Source organism: Pteropus vampyrus, unplaced genomic scaffold, assembly GCF_000151845.1.
Source record: "Pteropus vampyrus isolate Shadow unplaced genomic scaffold, Pvam_2.0 Scaffold133, whole genome shotgun sequence".
NCBI classification, from domain to species: domain Eukaryota; kingdom Metazoa; phylum Chordata; class Mammalia; order Chiroptera; family Pteropodidae; genus Pteropus; species Pteropus vampyrus.
Genome location: NW_011888914.1, coordinates 80,582 through 102,288, shown reverse-complemented (window position 1 = coordinate 102,288; position 21,707 = coordinate 80,582). Strand labels below are relative to the sequence as shown.

At 34.2% G+C, this 21,707-nt stretch overlaps 1 pseudogene; it reads right to left on the bottom strand.

The window, feature by feature from the left end:
• Positions 1–3,172: 3,172 nt before the first annotated feature.
• On the bottom strand, positions 3,173–3,291 carry LOC111744358 (annotated as a pseudogene).
• Between the last annotated feature and the right edge of the window lie 18,416 nt (positions 3,292–21,707).

Genomic DNA, 21,707 nt, shown 5'->3' with positions numbered 1-21,707 from the left:
AATAATTACCGATATTTACGTTGAGTGCTATAATAAGCACATCACATGCATTATCATATGTAAGTCTTGAAACAACCATGAATGAAAAAAATTGCTATCCTTACTTTACAGACACAGAATTCAGAGTTCAGAGAGGCTGAATGACTTGTCTACAACCATAGAACTGGTAATTGATTGAATGAATATTCATACAAGATCTGTCCACTTGAAGTCAATATGTTGACATAATATAGTAACTAAAATATGAATAAATATTTTAACATTTTAGTAGTAGAGTCCATTGTAGCTCATTTTTGCTCCTTATAATTTATGAAAATATTAATTTCAACTCATTACTTTTAAACAACTTAATTCTTTTGGATTAAATTCCTGTAAAGATAGTAAAATATGATTTTCTATCTTTCATTGTCATATCATCATCATCTAAGCATAGAAACATTATATTACACTGTGTTCAAAGTACTAATCATCATTAGAAAGCATTTAACAAGATTCAAAATTATTTGAATGTATAGTGTGTATTGTAGAAGTTCAGCAACAGTGTCAATCTAGAAATGGTTGTAAAGATTAAATTAAGATGTAATTTTCCTCTTTATTGAGTTATTATTAAAATATTTTTGCACTTATGCTTGGAGGTTAGTTCTTATATAAAATTATTATTACACAAAATTCTTACAAATCCATCCTGTTTTTCAAGTCATTACCTTTTCAAATAGCCTTTTCTAACTGGAGTAAACTCTAGCTAGATTTTGACCTATAGGTCACTTGATTAGTCACCTGGCCAAGAGGAAGCCAGTCCTCATTTACCACTCTGGGCTTGGAAATAACCTCAGAACTGTTTTGACCAGGTTGTGAAGATTATCACTTTCGGATGCCCTCCCATGTCCGGGAACTCTTTTCCTTTGTACTTCCTGAGAGAGGAGTCATTACACTTACTGAATTGAATCTAAATTATCACCTCTAGGAAACCTTCCAAGACAAATTCAAAGGATCTAACATAAATTATCAAAAAAGAAAATGAGTCACAAATTATCAAAAAGAAACAAGTCACAATTCCTATTCAATTCTTTATACTTTACATTCAATAAAGAAATTATTACAAAAACAATACTTTTTATATTGTTAGACATGTAGAAACATTTTTATTTTAGTGTAAATTTGGGAACTGGCTCTCTACTATAAGAGTATGAGTGTGGTATAAATAGCCTTTATTTATATATAAATTAAGAAAAAGTCAACTTCTTACTTATAGCAGTATAATTTGGAAAATAAGAAGAAAAACAAATGCTGAGAAGCCAATGCAATAAAACTATAAACCACAGATGATGATGGTGATGATGATGATGCTAGCTTAAACATATACCTTACATAAGACTTACCATTTACCATGTGCAAATTTAAGTGCTCTCTCTCTACACACACACACACACACACACACACACACACACACACACACACATATGTATATATCTACAAACTTATATATGTGTATATATATTCTACATGTGTACACACATATAACTCAAATATATAGACACCATGAGTTATTATCCTTCTAATTTTCATTTTACTTTACAGATGGAGAGAAATAAGGCACAAAGAAGTTTAGTAATATACTCAAGATTACTCATTAATGAGCATCAACAATGTTAAAGATCTAGGTGTTTATAAAAAATTTAATGACAGCTGGAGTCATAAGTGGTCTTGGATATAGTAGATATGAACAAACATGAACTTATATAACTTGTTACATGAAAATAGGATTAGAAAAGAGTAGGCCAAAGACCAGTATGAGGAAGATAATGAATAAAATTTAAAAATCGAGTATAAAAACTTTTTATACACCTGGGGCCATCCTTTCTGTTTGAAAATTATTTTAAAGTTCCTGGGGCAGACCGAAAGTACAATGGATAGGGGATAGCTTTGAAAATGGATGGATGTGGGTCTGAAGCTAAGGTTTAAAATTCTTTTTTTCTACCTGAGTAACTAAGGATAAGTTAATCTCTTGTCTAAAACTCTGGTTATTCATTAATGGGCTGTAAACACTCCTTTGTGAGCTGAGAAAGAATTGTATGAGACTCCTGTACAACAGAACCTCATACAGATGGTTGGTTCAATAAAGTTATTCTGTAGTTTTCCTTCTTGCCACATTGCCACATACATTTCCTAAACTTTTATCTTCCAGTCTTTTATTCCCTTCCTTCTCACTCTCAGCAAATTATCTTGCCTTCTATATCACAGAGAAATATATACCAGGTATAAGCTTTGTCAGATTAACTAATTCTTTAATTACAAGCAACATTCTTAGGCAGTAGCCCAATTCTGAATATGTGTAACCTGTTACTATTTTGAAGGTACAACATACCACCTGGATAAGTGATTCTTAAATTGTGTCACCTCGACTACTTTAATTAACATGAACTAGACTGTTAAAATGAAGATACTTGCTCCCACTTTAGAACTTGTGAATCTGCTTCTCTGGGGATGGGACCCTATAATATGTATTTTTAACCAGCTTCCAAGAAATTTGAGAGTAAGTACATTTAAAATGCAGAGTTATGCATTTTTCTCTTACCAGAAGACTAACATAATGGCTAGTACATGGATAACACTCAAAAATATTTGAATAAAAATCTAGATAAAACAAATGGAAATCTCTGTAATTTCTGGCAGGAAAAAAAGTTTTATTAAACTCACCACAAATTGCATAGCTAGGTTTTGGTATTTACTCTTTTAACAAGTCTGTGTGTTTAAAACAGTGGCAGAGCCAATAGGCTTTGTAAGGAGACTACCTGTCCAGTGCACATGGCTCTACTCGACACGGCTTCCCTTCACTATTCAAGCAAGACCTCCTCTCTTTCTATTCCCCCAAGCTCCACAGGCCTCACTGCCTCAGGACTTTTGCATCTGCTGCTTTGTCTTCCTGGAATTTTATTCCTTTAGATACTCACAGGCTTGCTCTCTAAAAACCCCTCCTCCAACCTTTGCTCAAGTAGGATTTCCTAATCAGATCTTGCTTGAGTTTGTCTTTTTAAAATTGTGACTACGTTCTTACCCAGAGTTCTTTTTATAATTTTTTCTTTTAGGCGAGGCAACCCTTTGTTGATCTAAAAGATTACAAGGACCTTGTCAGCTTACAATCCCTTATTATTTATTTTTTTTTTATTTTTTACACCTACAGCACCTGGTCTTCCTAGGTGGTCTCCTATCTAAGTACTAAACAGGTCTGGCCCTGCTTAGCTTCTGAGATCAGACGAGATCAGACACGTTCAGGTTGGCATGGCCATAGATCCTTACCCAGAGTTCTTGATCCACCTTCCCTGGTTTATTTCTGTCAAAGCACTTATTATTTTCTAATATAAAAATAATTTATTTATCTTATTATACATCTCATCCAGCTGGATTATAAACTCCATGATGACAGGGCTTTAGTTAGCTTTGTTCATTGCTGTAGCTTAAGTGTCTATAATAGTACCTAACATATAAGTGTTCAATAAACATTTTTTGACTAATCTAATGAGAAAGTTTTTAATCTTCAATTATCTGTTGTTTGGCATCCTATAGAATTTATCTCAATGATATATACCTCAAGTAATTTTTCTCCCTTAGAATTTGAGTTATTAGATGATGGAAAACAACATGTTTAATTCTTCAAATTCAGAGAAAGTTTACATGTGAATCAAAAAGTATATTTTTGATACCAAGGCCCACATGAACCACAATGGGGAAACATAATGACAAATAAAATGATGTAAACATAAAAACATTGAGACTTAATAGTAATTGAGCCATGAAGTTGACATTTTTTAAATTCATGTCAGCCATGGAAAAGTGTATTACCTAAATATCGTAGGTTAAAAAAAATAAGATCAGAAGAATAGCATTGAGGACAGTCCTTCCGAAGCTCTTAAGAACTATAAGAGCATTCCCTTAAATGTTCTCATGATAAGAGGATACTTGTTTTTCCTGATGGATTTCCTGGTGGATTTCAATTTAAATATTTTCGACACAAAATATATATGAAATTTGAAGAGTTGGGGGGTACATTAAACATTTTGGTTTAGATTTATGGTAAAATGTTAGATACTTCTGCCTGCTTTCTCCTCTTATCTGATTATCATTGTGTACTGCTCTCCATTCTATTCTCATTTCTCACTATCTCTGCTGCCATCCTAAATCAAACCACTTTCATCTTCTAGACAATATTTACAAGTTATTCAAACTTCACGTGAAAATTTTAAAAAGTGTTAAAGAGCTTTTCTTTCTGCCTTTCTGATTACACGACTTTGTCCTAGCATTCTGGAAACATAAATCTGCTTCAGGATCTAGAGAGTGGGCTGTGTAGATTAGGATTTGTTGCAGACCAAGAAATATGGGAAATATTGCTCTTCGAACCTTCATGAGGGGATTTTGCAGTGAGACAATTGCTTGGTAGTGAGTTTTGTGGAGAAAGAATAATCTGAATATCTTCATTTCCACTTTTATCTTTACAAAGGGCAAGGGCTTATTTCACAATGTTTTCTATTGCCGATAAAAGTTCTTCCATGTGTGGCAATGAGTGTTGCATCCTGGTGTTAGAAGGATTTGACAGAATCAGGAAGTAATCTGAAAACTTATCCCTTTCTGAAGTAGAGTGTAGGGAGGAGGGAGGAAATGAGAAGACCAGAGAAAGAAGAGAATCTGAAAATCATCTCACTTCCTTCTTCATTTCCTACTCCCATGAGTCACCCAGCTAGCCTGTACCTTGTAAATATCCAAAAAAGATGCTTTAGAGAGAGAATCAGAGAGTAGGGAGGAAAGTTTAATGAGAGACTAGGTGTTTTTATCTAAGAGAGATTAATCATCAAGGAATTGTATTTATCAGTTCTAATTAATCTTTATGCAGAATCAAGATTTTAGTTATTTCTTGACCCTGCTGACCAATGGGTAAGAGATAAGAGGAAGTTAAAGATAAATATGAAAACCTATCGACAAGCAACATAACCCATAAATTTGTATGTTCATTTATAATGTTGTTTTAATGAAATTCTGCGATCCCACTAGATCGAAAGCAAATGATCTCAATCTCATGTTTAAAACCCTGATGTTTTTCCCTCAGTATAACATAAAAATTTTTAAAATTCTAGGCGTAAAGTCCACAGAATCTGGCCTTTGCTTATTTAGATGATAACATCTTGTTCCAACTTCTGCCTGGGTCACAGGTCTCCAACAGATCATTTCAATTCTTTAAATGTGCCAAACACTTTGCAGTGTAGGGTCTGCCTAGAGCATTCCTCTTTCCACTTTTTCACCTGTCTATTCTAAGTTATCAGCCGGTGCTTACCTCAAATGCCATTCTCTCTGAGATTTTACATAATTTCTCAATCTATAATGGCTCTGATCTCATTATTATATATATATTTTTAGCATTCTCTCCTTCCCTACCTAGCACTGTAATATTCTATAATTATATACTTTTTTATGTATATCTGTTTCATGTCTGCAAGCTCCATGTGTTTGAGAACCGCATCCATTTTATTTATTCACTACTACCTACTCATAGCCTGGCACATGGTTGATATTCCATATTTTTAGAAAACTAAAACTTTAAATGTTGTTTTATTTTAATGAACACTAGGCAAAAATTGTTTTCAAGGCAGCTTTGACATTTGCTTTACCATGTCCCTTTGGTTATAACATTAATATTTTGTACTTATTTATTTGTGTATCTGTCTAGTCCAGCTTTGGCCTGAGTGATTTTAACCTTCAATAAAGTTTCCTAAGTCAACTGGATTTTTAAATTTATATAGTCTTCTTTGGAAAGGGAATAAACAAAGGATAAGAAATAATTATGAACTACAACTAAATGAAAGCCATTGCATTCTCATCACTTATATCACTAAGATTTTAAATACCAGTAAGCTAAGCTCTTAGCAGGGCTCTTAAATCTCAGAGGGGGAAAAGGTATTGTGTAGATAAAAGGAGTGTGATTAGCATTTTTCCTGGTACATTAATATGATGATTTGTGCTTGAAGAAATGAAAAAGAGGGCATTTTGCTATATTAGAATGTAATTGGTCAACTCAACGTGTAGATGAGTTTGAGTATTATGGTGAGATTACAAGTATAGATTCACCTAAATCTTGATGGCGAATTTTTTTTATTAACATCACAATGCCTCTGGCTTTGGAATTTAGAAGAAGTAGTAACTGCTGGGTCACCAGATTTCCTCCTTGCCATACCTCCTCATCAGCTCAGGTAATCTGCTAATTTTCTGAACTTTGGAGACATATGTTGTAAAATAGGGATACTTATAACTGGCTTTCAGAATTGCTAATATATAGAAAGTACTAAATACCGTCTTCTCATAGTAAGTACTCAACTAATGGCAGTTATTTTAAAGCACAGAGCTGCTCTTGGCACATAGTGGGTGCATAATTATTGTGTGATATAGAGTTCTGCCTCTGAGTTCTTATGAGGCCTGTATAAATAAAACATATTATGTGATTGCTTTCTCTTAACTTTTCATTATTTGGGACATCATGTGAAAAGTGATTTTCTTTTATCTCTTCCCAACCCCACAGAATAACAACTAAACTGTAGATGCATTGATAAATGACTTATCTCTTACGTGTGTCTACCCCAAATAGTAAAAAAAAAACATATTAAACTGGGGTCAAGCATGGTGTCCTGCATATACCAGGAGCTCAATATGGATTTGGTAGTGGCTAGCAGGCACCATTTTTAAACATTTATTTTTCAGATTTAGCCTTTTAATTTTTTTCTTAAGAGTTCTCTGTCTCTCTTATACACTTTAATATTGCTTGTGCTCATTTTTTTTTTTTATTTAAAAACTTTGATGGTTTCTGATTTAACTCTATTTGTGGATTATCCCCATTGTTAAGACATAAAGATATCTCAATATCCTTTCAAATTATGCCAAAGAAACAAGTCATATGATTCTGTACACAAATACATGCTAAACAACCATTTTATATTTGAATAACTTAAAAGATCTTTAAAAAATTAGTAATGATATTAATTGTCCACCAGCTGGGAATTTGCAGTGTCATCAGTATGACCTGACCAGTCACCTCAGTTCAGATGAACCATTCTGCATATAAATATATTGCTGACATAGGCACTTGGAATTTAAAAACTCGTTTAACATTTTAATCAAATACTGTTAGTAATAATAGAAAATTCATATGTACAATTAAGTATTAGAGTCTTTTTTCAATGTATATATTGCAACTTTAAAATCTAAAGTGTTTATTAAAGTGGAATATAAAGTGTTTGGGCAAAAGGATTATTAAATGTGAGTCTATATTAAAGAAACTGCTCTAAAAAATTTTCTCTCTGAATATTGTGATATTGAAGAAGGATGGTTACATAAAAAGGGTTATTTGGCAAGTATAAACAAAATAATCAGCAACTAGAGGATTACTCTATGTCGTTATTGGACCTATTAAAATTATATACAGGAAATTCTCACTTTCATTACTGTTTTCTTCAATTCTACACAAGAGGTTCATAGATATATCACTTTCACACTTCCTTAAATTTTTGACTATACTGTGATTCTGATTACTTTTAACGAAATTACACTGAATTAAAAAAAAATACTTTCACGTAATTTGTTTTTTATAATACTTGGTAAAACATCAAGATAAGCACCTGAACTTTTGGTTTTCCATACTTTCTTGACTATTATAAAATAAAGCTACAAAACAAGGCCCTAGTGGAGTAAATACATAGACACTTTGCTGATCATATGTAAATAGCAGACAGGAACACTATATTGGGGTGTTAATGACATGAGTTTATCACAAATAAGGCATCAGTCATATTTTCCAAATGCAAACTCTGAGAAATGTTTTACTAAGAACAAATTCAAGGATAAATTTCTCAAAATGTTGATTTCCCCAAGAAATCAGAAGAAGCTTGAAAGTAGAGGCCCTAAGAAAATTTATTTCAAAATGAAAATTAAGTATCAACTCTCCTTTAGGTTAAGGCAAGTTGAAATCATCATGTGACGTTCTAGGACTATCCTTTCTTTTAGGAGGACTTTTGATTTGGGAGTAGGTGGATTTCACACAGAGGAGACACTTTGGAAAAGACTGAGTCATGTTTAAGTTCCCAAACATCTCTATCTTAAGGCCTTGTGAGATCCAATAGAGCTGCCCTAGAATTTCAGAATGTGAGATTCAAGGTCTAGAGTCCATTTACAGTGGATACAAACAAATGATATTTAGGCACATAACCCTGTTTTGTCATGCCAGTTTCATCAGGGAGACTGGTTATCAGGCGTTTCTAAGGTAATTTATATGAAGCACCTCTCTACAGTGCCAGTTATCAAAGCTGAGTGGAACAAATATGCAATCAAACTTTATTTATTTAGCTCAAATATACGAATTAGTTCCTGCTGTTTTAACAAGTATCCAACTGGCATTTATTAGAATTAAATGATGATCATCAAGTGAGAAATATAGTATGTTGGTAATCATTAGCATTTTATTGACCAATTTGAATCACTGAATAAAACTGAAATCAAATAATGGCTGTATAGTAAATAAGAATAAGAAAAAAAAAGCTCTTTCCCCTCTGGCACTGTTAATTCTTTTCAAATGATTAATGAGGAAATATTAACAGGAAGTCAAAAAATAACCCACCTATCAGATTTAGCATTAGCTCTCAAAGGGCACAGAGCATAAACTCGATTTTCAAAATTCTTAAGTTTCCAACTCTGATTTTATATTTGGGAAATAGTGTCCTCGAAATTAATAGAATCAAAATCTGCAATACTTATGATCTCTGACATGTTTTTATTTTTTTTCCATAGCTAATGTTACTAGAGTTTGCATAAATATATGAGTTTTTGTGTTTCTAAGATGTTTACAATGCTTTATTAATACTTTCTCAAATGATGTTTCCCTGTTCGAGGATATCACAAAAGCATACAACGGTGTCTCCAGCAATTTCTTATTTTCTTATAGGCAGAGAATTTAAAAGTTTTCGAATTCTTGAGGTAAAGTGAGGAGTAAATCAGTAATGTTTTATAAAATTACACTGGGAAGTTTCACTGTCTTTTAGTTGTAAAAGAAAGGGAGAAAAAAAGAAAAGAAAGGGAAAGATAGAGAGGGAGAGCAGTCAGGAACTCATAATGAGTACTTCTTTCACTAGGAACATTCCATGTGTCCTTTCATCTACTCCTTATACGGACCATGGATAAAAAAAAAAAAAAAAAAGGTGCTCATGTTTTAACAATAAAATAAATGAGGCCCAGAGAGCTCAAGTAACTAGTTAGAAAACTAGCCATTATAACTGTGGAAGGACTTGAACTCAAGTCTCTCTTAAGCTACAGCACATACTTTTTCACTACATCTTGGATGGCCCATATGTTTCAAAACTCTTATCAATATTTAGCAGCTCCCTAGACATTGTAAAACTGGGGATAAAGCCTGATTGTGAAAGTTGCAGGTTTGCAAAACTAAATTGCACATTCCCACCAGGTCTCTTGTAAGTAAGAGTGGTAGTTGGGATAAAACAGGTGCCTGAGATGTGACTTGGTGTCAATTGGACACAGATAAGGCTGAGAAACTGAATCTTCAAACCTACCTTTCTGATGGAATAGCACCTCCTACCATTCTTTCTCCCCAACCACTCATTACTGCCTAAGAGAACCAATCTGTTCCCACATTAAAAAACAAAGCGAAACAAAACAAACTTTAAATGATGTTACCTGGTGCAGATTCTTCAAGAGATGCTGATACTCTTCGGTATCCACTTCCAACATCCCTCGTTGATTCTGTGCCCCAAATGAGAATTAGAGCCAAGCATAGCACAGAAGTGAGGGCCTCCTCCAGGAGGTAAATGCTACTACATCAAGACAGTTGTCAGCTTGTAGGAAATTCTCATCATGAAGGCATTAAGGAATAAATTGCTGAGGGGATCAGTAGAATTTATGAAAAGACTGTAGTGGCCACTTTCTAGAGGCTAGAGAAGATGGTGAGCTCTGCTACAATGATTTCGGTTCCTGAGTGAGAATGATGGGATCGCAGATGGGAGAGGTCAGCTGTTGGCAAGTAACCTTTAGAGATTTAGTGGGCAATATTACCATAATTAGCCAAGAAGGTCTATAGCCTTATTCCTAAGGCTCTGGGAATAAAATAGCTGGGCAGCTTTCTAATGCACTGTTTGACTTATATAAGAAGAAAAATTCCAGGTCTGCTGAACATAAACAAGACTTGAAGAACTGTAGTCGGGTTTATGACCTCTTATTTAATTCTAAAACTTAAACTATCTCACAGACCCGGAATGACTTGATTGGCAGGGAGGCCTTTCCCCTTCGAGGAAAGACCCTCAGAAAAGGTTTCAACTCTTTACTGTGAATCCTCCTCAGGTCCTCTCTGGAGGCTATAATCCCCTAATAGTGTGAATGAGGAAAGGCAAATAACCAGACTTATGTGGTTATTAGATACTGGCTCTGACCGGAACCATGTAGTCCACTGGTCCCATTAGGCACTAATAGAAATCAGGTGAGAGATGAAGTCTTGGCAATGTCAATCTCACACCAAATTTGTTAGAAGTGTTTCTTCTATTTCCCTAGTCCTAAAATATTTGGAGTAAATATATATACTTAGTAACTGGCAGAGTGCTCACATTGGTTCTCTGTGCTATGGAATGAGGGCTATTACTGTAGAAATGTTCCATACGCTTTCCTCTAATGCTGTCCTCCCCCAAGATGTTAGACCAAAGATACCAAATCAAAAGCAACACCACATGCCTGGTAGATATTGCAGACAATAGTGCCACCGTCAAGGACTTAAGAGATAATTTCTTTAATTGGCATTTAATTTTTCTGTTTGATTACTGTCAGTGTTAGTGGGACCTTGGAGAAAAACTGGATTTTAACAGCCCTGATCAAATAGTACAACAATTGTGTCTGCTGTTCTGGACATGGTACCTTCACTGGAACAAAAGAATGGATGCCCTACACTCTGATATGCCATTACCCTAAAAACAGGTATAATGCCTGCTAATTAATATAATCAGAAACAGGGGATCTTCGTGAATCAGGGACAGCAGCACTATGTACCATCTTTTTTCAGTCCTATGACCATTCTTTTGCTCTATGTCATAATCTAGTAGGGAGAAAACTTCTTTATTTGTCTGTGGCTTTCCACAGATTACATGCTGGTTCATTGTATTATGCTAACTGAAGCAGGTAAGAAGGAAGTAATAAGCACTATAGTTGTTTTAGTAAGAAACATTCAGGCCTGAAAAATCCATAAAGTTTCTTGGGGGTCCCTTAGGTGTGGCATGTTGGGGATATTCTCTTAAAGTGAAAGACAAGTTATTGTACTTTTCACTACTCTCCACAAAGCAATAGACATAATGCTTGATTAATTTCTTTAGATTTGGAGATGTTGTTTTGATACGTTTACCAAGTAGTCTTTAAGGCTGCAGTTTTGAATGAAGCCCAAAGCAAGAGAAGGCTACACAGCAGGTCTAGGATACATAGTAGGCCTAGACTGCAGTGCAAACTTTCCTGACATATGGATCTTATGACCCAGCAGGTACAATGATCCTGAAAGACTGTGGTACGTAGAGACACTTTATGAGGTCTCTGGAAAGCCCAAACATGAGAATAAGAGCAGAGATTCTTTGAGTTTTAGGGTAAATCCATACTCTATTTTGCCAAAAATTATACTCTATTTGAAAAGTAGCTCCTGGCATACAACTGAGTTCTGATAAACTCTAAATGCCTAAACATGGACACCAAGTGATTTTGTGACTCAAGCTGCCCAAAATGGTAAAAAAAAAAAAAAAAAGATAAGAAGAGATGCCGAAGGGTACAATGCTGAGAGGTGAACAATATTCATTATACTTTTTGTTCTTCCAGTTCAATTCTTTGTTCTTTTCTACTCTGTTCTGTGCTCTGAGAGGCTAAGAGTATCTCCTAGGCTCCCTTGCCCTATAGCTCCTAGTCATATTTGGCCAGTGGGAGGCGATGAAATGAAGGGCTGGAGGGGATTGAATATTCATTCCCTGTACTCCCTCTCTGCTGAGCTGATGTTTCACGGTAGTTGTGTTACTCTAACGCCGAAGCCCTAACTTCCTGGAATAGCCTAAGAATAATGTGAGCTTCCCCCTGTTGTTAGTCCTGGGGACTTTCACCATTTGCTTTCCTTGCTCTTACCTTTTTCACACTTCTATAAATAGCTTCTTTATTTAACTGTGAACCATTAGTTCTTTGAGTATATAATCATTCTCCCCCAGCCCCCGAAATGATGGAACAAAAAGACAAGCCTGGGAAAATATCTGGTCATAGTGTACTGCATATTTATAGACATTTTTATAAGAGGTAACTAAAATTGATCTCTTTTAAAGACGTTGTTATTTTGGGGTTTTCTATTATAAGTAGCCAAGCATAATCTTCAATGATATAATTCCTCCCTTTGATAACTCCTTCTCCTACTGTCTGGAAAGTGCTACTTTATTGGCCTCATCCCAGCATCCACTTTATCCCATGGGCCTCTCTTGTCTGAAAGTCAGTAGACTTAGTGTTTTTACTACTTACTTTGGGCTGAGAATGTCTAAATGTACCATAATCTACAAATCTCATACCATCCACTGTCCCTTAACCAAAATGTAAGCAAACATGCCCTGAACTCAGTAGGGAATCAACGTATGTTATTGAAAGAATGAAACTTTCCGCATTTATTTAGGAAGAGTCGAATTTCACAGCCTTCCAAGTGCAGAAGACTGATAGTTTAAGTGCTTTCTTTCTGGATTCTTGCCATAAATCTCTCTTAGACAAACTGGTTTTTTGTTTATTTGTTTGTTTCTGACTCTGCCTGAAATGCAATGTAAAAAAAATGTCATTAGGGGATGCTTTAGTGAAGCGGGAAGAAGGGTTATGGCACAGACACAGGCCCTATTTCATCTCGTTCCATGGTCAAATCTGCTTTGGAATCAATAACTCCCAAAGACCTTTCTGCATGTTGTAGTCCTGTCAACATTTGTGCACTTGACCTAAGTGAAAACTCCTCTCCCTTTCTTATACCTATTCCTCCAAAAGCTGCAGGTAAGACTGTCAGCCTCTCACTGAGGAGTGATTTTTTCTGTATATGTCTGACTGTCGCATATCTCATTAGATTAGAGGCACTAGAAGGGCCAAGATTTTTCCTGTCTTGGGTATTTTTGTATCATTAGCAGCTAGCATATACCTGGCTTATAGCAGAAAGTCAAAGAAATCATTTTAAACAAAGTTGTAAACACATCTTCAAGATCTCACTCAAAATCCAACACAATATTCCTCCATGAAATCTTTTTAATTACCTTCGAACATGCTATATTTGATAGATTTTACTCCCTCTGTAAGTCCATAGTAATTTATTGCTTTCTCTTTGTATCACTTTTCCTGCTAATTCACAATTATGTATGTCTTTTCCACTAGCCTATGTAATTATCAAGAACGGTAGCTAAACAGCTGAATGTTTAAATCTTGGGTTCTAAATCTCACCTTTGCTACTTCATAGCTATATCATCTTACTTTAGTTATTAATATCTCTAAGATTCAAGTTTCTTATTTGTAAAATAGATATAATTTATTCATTCATATATTTATTATTCATGTATTTATTATGTGCTGGGTGCTAATCTAATATATGTATTGGCAATAGAGTTAAGAGAAAAGAAAAGCAAAAAGAAAAGAAAGGGAAGGGAAGAGGAAGAAAGGAAAAGAAAGGTGGATGAAATCTTTGTCCTGATGGAGAGTACATTCTAGTTCTAGATGTATCCATATGCATCCATATTCATATCTCCAAAACAAACAAACAATATAATTTTATATACTCATAAGTACTACAAAAAAATTAAGCAAGGTAAGGGAGTAGAGCTTGACACAGCTGGCAGAAAGCCCTGATGTTTATGATAGATGCTGATTAGAGAGTTAAAGAAGACCCTTAAATCTTCAGGGCTGTACACACATATTTTGTTTCTTCTTCTTGATGTGTGATAGGGTTACACATTTTACAATCTTTGGAGTTAGGCATGGCCTGGTGGCTTGCTTTGGCTCATGAAAGCTGAACAGAAGGGAGGTTCTTGCAAAAGTTTTAAGAAGTACCAGTTAAGATTTGCCACGTCTTTCTCCTCCTGGAATTTTTACGGAAAAAGAACTATTGAGAAGGGGTCTCCTGTAGCGTAGGCCTTCATATTGATCCATGCTGGACATCAGCCTGTGATTTGGGAATGGTTTTACTGGAGTATAACAGATCCTATCCTTACTGATGCAAGGATATTACAATGTCTGACACCCAGAAAGCACTTGGTAAATTCTTATTATCATTATTATTAATTTTATTATAATAGCATGTGTTAATTACAATGTCTGACACCCAGAAAGCACTTGGTAAATTCTTATTATCATTATTATTAATTTTATTATAATAGCATGTGTATTGCCAATATAGAAAAATAATATGGATTCAATATCTTTCTCTTAATTAAGTATGAGTTTTAAGCCATTAAAGTTCAAGTCTTTTGATCCTACCTTCGCAAATAGAACAAGTAAAGTCCAAGTAATTCAAATTACCTGTCGGAGGTGGCAGAGTAGCAACACTTAGTTCCGAAGCAGTCCCCCCAGGGGGGAGGGGGAGGGGGAAATTAAACTTTATGTTTTGAACGCATTTTTCTATTGATTATCAATATAAAACTACATATACTTGTGAAGTCATTTTACTCAAAGACATAATAAATCTAATCAAGAATTCAGAAAACCTTTAAAAATCAAGTATATAAATAAAAAATATTAACAAATAAAATACTATTAAGAATGGTAAAATTTGTCTCAAAATGTCAGTGTAAACTAACAATTGTTACTTATTTTTAGGCATGAAAATTAAATTCTAATAGAAATAACTAAGTAACTTAACTGGACAGAAAGTTCAGTTTGAACTGAAATATAACTCAGTTTCTCTTAAATCTTTTCAAGGGAGCCACAGGGGTGGGGGTAGGGAGATATATATATATATCTTTCTCTGGTTGCAGAAATTTCTAACATCACCAGAGTAAATCTGCTGTTGTGAAACATGTAAGGACAGATCGGTAGGGGTGAGGGAAATGCAAAATACATCGGAGGCAATTTTCAGTGGATAAAATTAAATCAAAGGAAAAAGCAAGTTTACTGGAACATAAATATATATGATAAAATGAGAACTACATTTTCTAAAATAAGTATATATCCCTTAAATAAATATTTCAGTGGTAACTACAAAATAAACTCTACAATTTAAGATTCTATAAATGAAATTCTAAATATCCTATTTCTGATGTATACTAAAAACTAGTGACTTGAGTATATATATATTTTTTAGAATTCACTATCTACCACAACAATAGCTTTATCAAAAAAAAAATCAAATCGAATTTGATTTATATGTTAGTAACAAATATAGTACAATTACAATAGTTGCTTTAGTAGGCTTAGCTTGAAATAATGTGCTTTAATAGGCTTGCTCGGAAAATGTGCAAGTAATGCTTTTTCTAAGTCACTGAAATAACTGAGGAAACTTCCTCTGCTCTGGGAACTGAGCAAGAAGTAATTATTCAATGGACTAGGATATAGGGTTATACTGGACTTTTAATTTTTCTGTTGTTTGATGAGACATATTAACCTATACAGAACAGATATGTAAAATGTAAGAATGAGAAATTGCTTCACTTTAAGATTTCTTTTAATTTCAAGCTCACAATACTGATTATGTGACTATCAAAAGAAGGCTTCACCAATCAGCCAAGTTTCCAGAGAGCAGTTTCTAGGAACTGCATGTTCAATTTGTGTTGGCATAAAAAAAAAAAAAAAAAACCCATACAGAAGCTACCACATCAATAAAAATGTTCTAATTTTTAAGTTCATATTCAACAAAAACTTATTTTAATTAATCTATATACACATTTTGGTTGGTAAGCAACCTTTAGATTCAGAAAGTCAAATATAATAATCTTTTCAAGTAATAAATCATAAAGACGAATAATTATTTTTCAAGGGGAAGATATGCATATATATCGTATCTTAAGTCATGTATGTACTACACATGATTTAATACACACACGCATATATATATGTACACAAATGTGTGTGTGCACGTGCACACGTCGCTTAAATTCTTAATTTGTGTACATATTGGAAACAATATGAACAAAGCTTGAACTAATTAAACAGGAAAATTATATATGTTTTCTTTTGTTCTAAAGTGAAAATACAGATCTTGTCTTTTCCTTGAGTTTACTGAGGTTACCTCAAATGGACACTATTGAGTTAGCAGGGGGAGTCAGACTCCTCTCAATTTTTTAAATGCATTAAAATAAAAGGGTCTTCCACTAACAAATTCTGCTAGAATTATCAAATCATCACCACTGAAGTTTAGTCATTAGGCAGATGGATGGGTTTTTACTCCTCCTATCAGTTTTAATTGTCATGGAATTATCCTCCCTAAATCAGCACAATGTATGCTGTTCTTGGTTCACTTGAAAGGGATGCACCTTAGAAGAGATAAATTATTTCATTATCACCAACGCATTTATTAAATGTCCATATTTTTAGGAGGCAGTGCTGAGTGTTATAAACGGGAATTAATTAGGCTCAGTTCCTGTCTTGTTGGAGGTTAGAGTGTGAGATGTCCAGAGAGCAATGATGGAGGCATTTTAAGGTCATGTATTAAACACAGGAAAAGAGGTGAGTTAAGGAAGTTTTTAGCATGAATATTTGAACCCTTGAGCAAAGTATATTAGTGATCTGGGTGAAAAAGGAGACCCTCGGGAGATGCATGCCATGGTGATTCACGACTACTCCAGCAATTATGTAGGAAAGACCCCTGCAGAAACCGAGACATGACTGAGTGCTTGCTGTTCAAATGAGAGCAAAATAAGAAGAGGTAAGAGCACTGCGATTTTTTCTAAATCTTTTTTAACTCATCTCAGAAATTACTAAAGGGAAGAGATCGCCAGCTTACATCTGCTCCATGTATTTTTACGTGCTGTGGGGAAGAGGAGTCAAATAGGAAATAAACTAGCTATTGGTAAACATGACAGAGAACTACACTAAAACAGTGGATACCTTTCATACTGGTAGAGTTTTAAGTATACACTTGAGAATTATACCTGTTTTATACATCAGACATCTCTAGTACACCAGCAAATCACTACCTCTCCTTTACTCCCAACTCTAAATGGTTACCAGATCTTATCAATTCGACCACATCTCTATTTCTCAAACTCATCCCTTCTCTTTTTTTGGACAGCCAAATTAACATAGGTTGTTAATCTTTTCTTTCTGGATAATTCTAATAACTTCCTAGCCATTTTTCTTGATTGCTAGTCTCCCTTTCAATAATGTTTGCACTGCTAACTCGAAATTGTTTTTTTCAAAAATATACATCATATTATGCATTTTTCACTTGAAAATTTAAGAGCTTTCCTTCAATTAGACAATTAAACTCATCATATTAACACATAAATGACTGATGTATCATTTTTTTTCAACTACCTCTTGCTTACTACCTTCCCATTTCCCTATCTCATCTAGAAATCTGGTGAATTCATTGCAATTTTTCACGCTTATCTCTATGTGTATATACGTTTCCTCTGTTTGAAATACTGTTTCTTTCTTCTCTGCTTGAAGAGCCCTTACTTTCTTTCCAATCCTAAGTCAAGTTATTATCTCTTCTGTGTAGTTTTCTGGTGGTACCTTCCAAGGCAGCTAAGCACTTCCTACTGTTTTTGCCATGACATTTAATGGGTCTGATACTTTCAATATATGAGAACTCTTAATAGGCAGAGTCTAGTTCATATATCTTCACTTGCCAGCATCATCAGTGAATTAATACCAACTTCTAATTACATGTTGATTGTGATTTTCATAGTTCTTTCAAGCACATTATTCTTTCAATAAGTTTGTAAAACATTACACAGTAAGTATTGTTCCCATATACCACATAAGGAAATTGAGTATTAAAGCCAATAAATAAGAGTTTTACTTTTGTTTTAAATATTTGCTTTGTTTTGTTTTATTTGTAGCTTAATGTCTTTCTAATATATTATAGTCTTTGTTATATAACATTACATTACATTTAACCCTACGTGTGTGTGTGTGTGTGTGTGCACATGTACATGTGCATGTGTGTTTTGCCTGGCTATGGGATAGAAAGAAAAATTACCCCCTTGTATGTATATGACTTTCTTTGAACATTTATTATGAATCGGTATACTACGAACGAAAAAAAAAAATCCCTTAGCCTTTATTTCTTTCATTTTGACTTTAATCTCATTATGACATAAATTATGGCTTGATGGATGATCCTACCAAGGTATTATAAAACATTTTAAATAGGCACTTTAAGATAATGATTTATGAAATAATTGTTGAGGTCAACTACTATGAATGGAGCATTCCAAAAGTCTTAGTATAAAAGTTCTAATAGATCATATCCTTTGTGCATCTAAGGGGAGGTACTCATAAATTTTCTTTGATAATGCCTAGTCAGTCAATAAGTTTTATTTTTCTTTTATACTAAAGATAATATTAATATAAGTGAAAACTTGTGATTAATAGAGCCAAGTACAAAAGGAATAGTTAATGTCTTCCCTACATTTTTATTTTGAAAATAAACCAGATTTAGTTTTCATTCTACATGGGAGGAGGAGAAGAGAGCAATAGCCAAATATACCAACTCATTTTTCAGAAAACAGCAAGATTTAAGAGCAGAGATAGGGAAAATAATGAGAGGAAGTACATTCAGGCATTTTTAGGACTCTATAAGGAAAAGCAAATGACTAGATAATGGGTTTTATGGGATAATAACATGTTTTCCTGTATATGACAAAGCCATTCATGGAGATTTCAGTGGGGTGCATTGCCTCGATTGCTTCTACAGTGGCTGCCATGGTTTTGTCCTGGTTCATTCACATTCAGTTGTCCAGTCCTTATTTATGAACAGATGCCTAGGATCTGTAAGTGACCTTCTCACCATTTGTGTGTGTACAAACCTCTCTTCGTATCTGAATACTTAAAGAAATGTTTGGTAAATAGTACAAGATTCAAGAGGGAAGACATAAATCAAAACTAAAATCATGGTTTCAATGCCTTGAACTCTTGTTACATATTTTGTAATTCTTTGGCCTTCATCAAATGGTTAATGAGACCCAATCTATTTGAAAGGAATGTCTTTAAAATCTAAGTGGGATGCAGCCACTTTTGAGTAAAGAGCTATTAAAACGATGAAATCATTATATTGTATCCAAGGATAAAAGACATTGTAAATATTTAGTCTTTCACAGTCACAAACCACTTAAATGGATGAATATAGTCTATTCATTGGTTTATGGTTCTAATAGCCTCCAGGAAATGTCAAATTCACATGCTGTCCCAGAATACAAGATTTAGTTTTTGGATTTTTAATTTAACTAAAAGATGTGTAAAAGCACACAATCATTCAGCTCCCTATTGGCTCCACATCTGTGTAGGATTATATGCAAACAATAGTTGAGCTAGCATTGGCAGTCACATAGGCTTGAATGTAATTAATTGTATTTTTTTTTTTTTTAAATAGAGATAAAAGGAAAGAAGAAAGACAATTTGGAGAAGCACTGTTTTCAGCAATAATCTTATACATGAGGTAAGGCTCAAAGTTGCCAAAATGGAATTTAGAAATAGAGGTTCATCAGCCTTATGTCCAAAGTAAATCATAATTGTTCTGAAAATCATTAATGCTGGGTGACAGCCAATGTTACTTCGATAAAATTGTACTTAGTCTGATTCTACAACTGAGTAGACAGGAAATGGCTCACCTTTTGGTAATGAATTAACTCTTTCATAGAGGACTATAGTAATTCTAGAATATAAGCCACAAAAATGTCTAGGATACCAGAATATTAAACAGAGTTTCCAGCGTTAGCAGACAATTGCTCTTTTTCTATCACTGTCTCACATTCGTCTTAATTTTACTCTTTTCTTATCTGCAGATTTTGGTGGACAATGGACCTATTGCTCAAGGAGCTTTTAAAAAATTTTTTCTGATGATTTGCCTGCATCAAAGAAGTTAGTAAACAATGGCATGATAGCACTCCGTGGTGACCTTTTCAGCTTGCAAAAGCTACACAAAATACTTTTCCATACACTGTAATATGGTGGGACACAGGCAGAGCAAATGTCCACAATTTATCAAATGTAGTCTTTACAATGATCAGATCTTGAGATTTCCTGATTCCTGGAATGAAAAAACAAAAACAAAAACAAAAAAAACAGAAAAACCACTAAGCAGGTCTATTTTATCATATGATGGATTTAAATGCCTCTTTTAAACACACATCTCTCTGTTCCATACCACTCTCCCTATATGCGATATGGCCAAGCCCAGGCATTTCTTCCCCATGGGCATAACTTAAATCCATCTAGAAAATGATTTGATCCACAGAATGCAGATCATTTTAAACTGAGAGAAGAATAAAGCCTTGGAGACAGCACAGAATGCAGTTATAGTAGTCCAAGTTAAAAATGACCGGAGCATTTGGCTGCTAGTCTAGTGTGGTTATTAATGGACAAATGCTCTTTCCTCAGTGGGGGAATGGCTTCTACTTCTTGTGGTTATGGGAAGAGGAAATGGAAGGAGACAACACTTTACTGGCAGACACATTATTGACCCTGCAGGGGCAACAAGAGTAATGAACAGAGAAAGCTTTAGAAAAGAGAGTTTTGCCAAGCAGAAAAATTGCTGCAGGAAATGCAGGATTCCTTGGTCATGATGTGACTGGGTTGAATCACCCTGTATCAGAGTAGGATGAACCAAACAAACAGGTTGGTGAATGAATTATCCTAGAATGCTGAAATCACTGAGTAAAAAGCAATGGCATCTTGATTCTTGTCTATTTATGAGTCATGAATATTGGAGGGAACCAAACTTACATTTCACTTAGGACACATACAGAAAGTCACTTGCTACCCATATCTCTGAGATGGTACTGAGTTCAGATATTCATTCTGTAATCTGAATATGTCTCAATTTTTGCTTCAATAAATATGGCTATCAAAATAATACAAAATTCAGGTTTTTTTAGACTAGTCTATCTCTTCATGATAACAATTAAACAAACAAAATGGTCAGGGTATTGTTTAATTGCAGATTTTAATACATACTTTTGGCATAAAAGGAATAAATATAAAATGTGTGTTTTTAGATTAAATATATTGCTCATTTCACATCTCAAAATTGTTTACTTACAACCAAATCCTTATGAAAACCATATTTAGAACTAGAGTGAATATAATATAATGCATAAAACAGATGAAGGAGAAATAAATAATGTAAGAACATAAATAAATAAAATTAAATGAGAAAGCAAGCCATGTTACTGTAGGCTAAATAATATCTAGATGTGGCCCCTCCTTAGAAGCAGATATTCTGTTTAGTGTTTTTCTTCCTGTCTCTTTCACTTTGACTTAGGGAGACGAGGGAATAGCTTTGCCTGGGTATAAAAGCCCAATTAAAGGAGTCAGGCAGAGGGACAAACCAGTACTCATCTCTGCTACTTAGAACTTGAGGAATTAGTAGGTAATTCCTGAAGACGGGTTTTGCAGAACTATAGTTTTGAAATGCTTGAAATTCTTCCACTAACAATGCATTCTTCCACTTGTGATGCATTATTGAATTTCAGAGCAGGGATTTATTA